The following is a 6630-nucleotide window of genomic DNA, read 5'->3' on the forward strand; positions in this document are numbered from 1 at the left end:
CACATATTTAATGCTTCTTTTAGGCACATGCATATTATGCCTTCTTGAAGAATTGACCACTTTATCATTATGTAATGCCCTACTTTATCCTATATATATGTGTGCGCATGAATTCATCCATGTGATCAAGGAATATACTATTCCATATGATTCTAATTCTTGGAAGTCTGTTGAGATTTGCTTTATCACCCAATCTGTGGTCAGTTTTTATAAATTCCTCTGGGTGCTTGGGGGGGAAAAAACCAGCCTTCTGTAGTTGAGTGGAATATTCTAGTAAGTTGGTTTTGATAATCATTTTTTTGGTAATTTTGTTCTTCAAATGATAAGTAACTTTTAACTATTGAAAGTAGAGTGTTTAAAGCAACTCATTATAATTAATTTACTACCATTTTTGTTTTTTATATATATATATTTTTCTTGGTGATCACATTTATTGAAAGGGTTGGAAAAAATAAAAATACTCTTTAGCTTAAGAATTTTTGAGTTATCTGCAAATCAACTCATTTCAGGAGTGCAAGAATCCTTGGTCATTTCTTAATGTCGAAATTAACGCAGGTTTCTCTTTTGAATGTCTTCTACATTTAAAGAGGCAATCATACAAAGTCTCCTATATTCCATAACACGATAAATTCTTTGTTTCAGCCAACTCTTAATGGAGGGGCAACTAGAACAACACCATCTCCCCGGACAAAGAGCATCAGAATATTCCGTTTTGTTGATTTATATATCTCCTCATAGGTTTCCTCATCAATTTCTATGGTAGTCACAGTCTCTTCCACATCTCCCAATATCATATTTAAATGCTGATCATAAGCATGTAATCTGCCTCGAAGCTGTCATTCCTCATTTTCACATAAATTCGCTCATCCAGGCTGAGCCTGATGAGATCCAGGGGCTCCTCTATAGTGTTGGTGGTTTGTTGCTGGTCCACGTCGTCCGCCATGCTTCAAACCCCTGTTTTTTATATATTTTAAGGACATGTTATTTAGTACATATAAGTACACAGTTGTATTTTTCTGATAATCCATTAAATGAAAGAATAATATTTTTTGTCAGATTCACTTCCTTAGGTTTGGTGTCTAGCTTTCTCCTTATTCTCCTGGATTTAATATGTGGCCACATGTTTCAAAATCATTTAATATCACCAAGGAAATACTGAGGGAAGAGAGTACAAAGCCACATATTTATTATGATAATATATAGCTAACAAGTAACTCAATTACATGCTTCATCCCTTTATTATTTAGTTATTACTATATATCAATCCACAGCAAAATGCACTATCATAAAATAAGCATCTGTTATTAATTATGGATATGTAAATCATGTGCACAATTATTAAGATTTCAGATGGGCTAACTCATGCATCTACTATCAGCTGGCTGATCATCTGTGAGCTAGTTAGCCTTGAAGATGATCAGTTTCTCTCTATGCGGCCTCTCATGTTCCAGCAGGCTTGTTCTTGTGTCAGTGGCTGAGGTTCAAAAAGAAGTTTGAAATAGTGCCATTCCATAGCTGGAATTGGCACACCATCATTTCTGTTGAATTTATTGGCCAAAGCTAGTAACAAGACCAGACTAAACAAGAGTTAGGGAAATAGACCACCCTTTGATTGGAAGAACTGCAAATTACATTGCAAAGGGTAGAAGTAGAGGTAAAGATAAAGAACTTGGGACAGTTTTGCAAACAGTTGATCACATACTCAAATCTTTGGGGACTTGAAATGTAACAGAAATGGAAATGGTCAAAATTATTTCTTTTCAGTCATGTTACATGATTCCTTCCCCTTTATTCTTACTTGTAAAATGTAATTATATCTGAATTACTTCTACAATTAAGTATAATATTAATGGAGGAAATTAGGGAGAAAAAATATGCAAACAAGAATGGAGAGGTAATCTCAAACCTACATTTCTTTTTACAAAAGGAACTCTAGGAATGATTTTCTATCTTCCTAGATAGATAATGGAATTCATTAGTTAGGATGAGATCACCTAGTACTACTTTAGGTTTAACCTGGAGTAGCTACTGTGTTTCCTGGGGACCAGACCAAACACTCAAATATATATAAAGTCCCAGAGAATGAGGTATCTAAGGCTTCTGTTTAAGAGTGAAAGAATTGGGCAGAATCCTGGCTCTTAAAGTGCCCTACGGGACTTTTGCCTTTGCTGTGACATAATCCTCCCAAGACCTTCACCTTTAAATCTCTAATTGCCTTTAAATGACTGGTTATGGCTCAGTCATCCAGGGATTTATCTAAACCCTTATTTAACCCATTTAAACTTTCAGCCAGTACAATCTTTTGGGAGTATCGAGTTTCATCTGTATTTTGAGAGTTCTCAACTCTTCAGCTCTAATTATATTCCCTTGAATGCAGTATTTGGTACTTGTGGTGTTCAAATCCATTTACAGAAAAGACTACAGTCCTATAGCTTCTGTTACATTAAAAAAAAAAAACTGTATGTATGTGTGACTGCTTGTCTGTCTACTGACTTTACTATTTTGTAATGTGAATTAAGATTAACATAATTTTCTATTTAAAATTCTTTATTAACCCTCCTTGTTGCTCATATTCCAATAAAATTGGTAAAATGTTCTTTTCTCAAGCTATAAAAATGCAAAATTACTTGTCACTTAGGTTTCCCCATGTTCCTTCAGCTTTGGTACATGAACATAATACAGCAAGTTACCATATTATAATTTTATTTTTATTCCTCTTTTAGGATTATTTTCAATTTTTTTCATATTAGAAATGTGCAAGAAAAAAGAAACTCATAACTTCCTCACTTCCTGTGGGAGTTAATGGCTGCTAAAGATAATAACCAGCAGAATACTATAAGGTATATTAATGTTTCTATAGTTGCCAGAATGAAACAATTTGATAGTCAAGAATATGAACCATAGAGTTTAAATGGTAAAAATTAAATAAAAATAAAAGTTTTAACAGCTGATGAAGATTGTTAGAATGGAGACGGACTGAGAGATGATAGATGATTGATAGATGATCGGTAGATAGAGAGATGTTTTTGTATTTTTTGTATTTGTAAATAATAAAACCTAGGGATTAGCCTATTTTCAGAATTTGTCTTTCATTTCTGAGTGTTATTTCAAATATTGATTATATTTACAAAACACCAGGGCTTCAGGTAATAGTGAAAGACTCCAGGAATAATTTACCCATGACTCTAAGACTTCGAAAGAAAGAACAATGATCCCATCTATCTCTCCTGTTGTTCTTCTCTACTATAAATTATGTTCACATGGAGGCGGGAAGTAAGTTATGATAAATTTGAGCTGGGATATCTCAGAAAACATAATTTTGCCAAGTATGTTTGATGGAAGTGCATTGGAAGATGCCTGTCCTTAAAATAAAACCTGTAGTGTGCAAGCGGTAAACATGGAAGAATTGAGAGTCTATGTGTGAGTCAGAGGGAGACCCTTCCCCACTCCCACCTCACATTAGAACTCTCCCAGATTCAGAAAACATGTGCATTACAAACCACTGACAATTTGGCACAACTCTATTACATTCCCTATTTATTAGACCAGGTAAACATATCTACAATGTTTTATACAACTCAAGATGGAAATGGCAACAATCAAGGGAAGAAGGGAATTTTAGGCTAAATTATTGCATTGCTATTTCCCATTGCCAGACTCATCTAATAGGTTGCTAACCGTTTGTGTTCTTCTGAAAATCTAAGTAATCTCTGTTAATAATGGAAGATTTGTTGTTAAAAGTCCAAATGGTTAAGCAGCCTACTCTTGGTTTTGGCTCAGGTCATGATCTCATGGTTTGTGGGATTGAGCCCCACGTTAGGCTCTGCGCTGATAGCGTGGAGTCTGCTTGGGATTCTCTCTCTCCTGCTCTCTTTGCTTGCCCCTCCCCTACTTGCTCTCTCTCTCTCAAAATAAATATATAAACTCAAAAATAAGTCCAAATATTCTCATGTATCATTTTGATGTATGCTATACTAGTATCCTGGAAAGATTAAGGCTGGGCTCTTCCCATTTCAAAATGAAAATAGGGAGGATACATTTAGTAGTAAATCTAGAAGGAAAAACAACTGAGAAAATTATGAATACTTTATTGATTATTAATTCCAAATCCAAGCTGGAATGATTGATAAGTGTTCGTGGCATTCCTTAAAAATGTGCCTTTGAAGGAAAAAGAAAAGGTCCATTTCTAAATCATTCAGAGCCATTTGTATTGATGAAATTGGTAAGGATAAGTGCTAAAGTTTTGAGTTCAATTTTTTGTGTGGTCATAGCTACAGGGTTGACCTTGATTAAGAATGTTAAGAATATTTTCACACAGTTTCCCACCCTAGGCCAAAACTGGGTATGTTGATGATGAAGACTTTATGTCCAAGTCTACACTGTAATGAACTCACATACTTCCAAATTCCCCTTGAGTGCAGTAGTTATGTGCAATTGATACTTGTGGTTTTAAGAAGTTCTCAGAGAAAAGAACCCATCCTTTACAACCCAAGTGCAAAATTTGCATGTACAACATCTCTATCATTTTTTCTTCCCTGAAATATGCAGGGATAAGGAGAATATAGTCAAGCGTGGCTACATTTGGCATTATTGTTGGCATAAATATAAAATATGACCTAGTGATAGTGAGAGGAATGGCAAAGGCAACACTATTTGAAAGGTGCTGATTCTCTGGATCTTGGGATCCAGTAAGATGTTTTCTTACCTCGATATTATGTGATTAATACAAACAAACAAATGGGCAAAAAATTCACTGGGAAGTAATTAACCTGTTGTAAAATAAGCCACATTCTATTTACCAATAAAACTAAGGGTAAACATAGATACCATATATGTGCACATATGTAAAAAGGTAAAACCACATGCCCATGTATATGTGTGTACATGGGTCTGTATGCAGAGAGACAGAGACAGAGAGAGATAAATATCTGAAACGGCAAAAAGAAAATTAAACTGGTAGTGACAGTATTAATTCTAATCCATCTTTAGGAATGGTTGTAGGAAGTATCTCTGTTGTGGATTTTCCCTGTTTTTTATTTTTTGGGGTTTTTTTGGTACATCATCCACCTTTTGCACTGTGTATTAAGTGTGTCAACTCAACTCATCCTTATCATTCTGCATCTACATGTTCACCTTCATGCATTTAAGTATGTGGATTCATTCTAGGCATTTCTATCCTAAATCTTTTTGTGTACAACTGTTTAAAGTTCATACATTATTCTCAGTGTCCTTCAAATATTCTTCTAAAGTTCTAGTTATTGATTTCCTAAATTGCCTCTCAAGCTAGAAATTCCTGTAATGAAAAAATGTAAAGATGTCCACTCTCCTCCACAATGCTCTCTAATTCTAAAAATGCTTCTCATATAGGTCTATTATTATATCATCCAGTTGACACCTTTCACCACCTTGTGGTCAAACTTCCTTATAATATCTTAATTCATTACTCAAGCCTCTACGTGGCCAAGTTAGTTATCTGACAGCAATCTCTCTCTCTCTCTCAGTCTGTCTCTTTTTCTTCCCCTTCTTCCTCCCACCTCCTCCCTCCTATTTCTATCTTTCCTTTGCCCACTGAAATTATTGAAGGACAAAGAAACTTATTTATAACAACAACAACAACAACAACAACAACAAACAACAACAAAAATCATCCTTGTTTCTAAATGCCAAGGAAACAAATGAAGAATCCGATCCATCACCACTGGGCCCCATTTTAGGCTACAATTATTGTCATTGAAAACTAATCTCACAAAGATTTGAAGAGGTTCTTTCTGAACCTGGTGTGTGTTGTGTTTGTTTTGTTTTGAGGAAAAATAACCTCATTGCTTTCAATATTATGATCAGTTAAGGGAGTATTCTACTTGGGCTCCCAAATATTCAGTTCCTAAGTAAGGATTCATACTTAATTTGTTTTGACATTAGCAGTGACTAGCATTTATTAAGCACTTACCATGGGCCATTAACTCTTCTAAGTATTTTATATGCACTATTCCACTTAGCCCCAAAATAGCCACATAAACTACAGATAAATTTGAAATCATACTTAGTTTTATTCACAAAATGTATTCATTATTCTGGCTTCCATGTCAGAGTATCTGGATTAGAAAGAGATCTCTCACTTTTGAAAAATGCTGTTCCTAAATAATTCTTCCTTTCATGACATAGACAGCCATAAATCCAAGCTACCAATCAGAATTTTTCATTTCTTATAAGATGAATTCTTTTCTGGGGATCCCTGGGGGGGGCCTTAGTTGGAGCCATTCTAATCTACCACAGAGCTTCATTATGATAACAGTGAATCTCAAAAGGAAAATGGTTGGTGTCTTTATCACTTGCTTCCCAGGAAGATCCTTGTCATTTGTGCAGATTTATCTACTTCATTCCCATGCTCATTTCTGTATAATTGAGGAAAACTGGTGTCTTTGTCAAACCATAAATAGATGCTGCTTCATATTTTCCCTAAAGCAATGGGTACCTACATACCTTAAAATTATTTATAAGAGGGATAATGCAATTGATTGTCCCATAATAGCACAAATCTGCTCTAAGGGGGTTTACTCTACAGTTCTAGACATAGAAGTGGGGAGCATAATTTTATTTTATTTTAGTTTTAATTTTTTATGTTTATTTTTG

The 6630-nt window shown here is 34.7% G+C and overlaps 1 pseudogene; it reads right to left on the reverse strand.

The window, feature by feature from the left end:
- Positions 1-414: 414 nt before the first annotated feature.
- On the reverse strand, positions 415-943 carry LOC102960340 (annotated as a pseudogene).
- Positions 944-6630: the final 5687 nt, after the last annotated feature.

This window comes from Panthera tigris, chromosome D3 (genome assembly GCF_018350195.1).
Source record: "Panthera tigris isolate Pti1 chromosome D3, P.tigris_Pti1_mat1.1, whole genome shotgun sequence".
NCBI classification, from domain to species: Eukaryota; Metazoa; Chordata; class Mammalia; order Carnivora; family Felidae; genus Panthera; species Panthera tigris.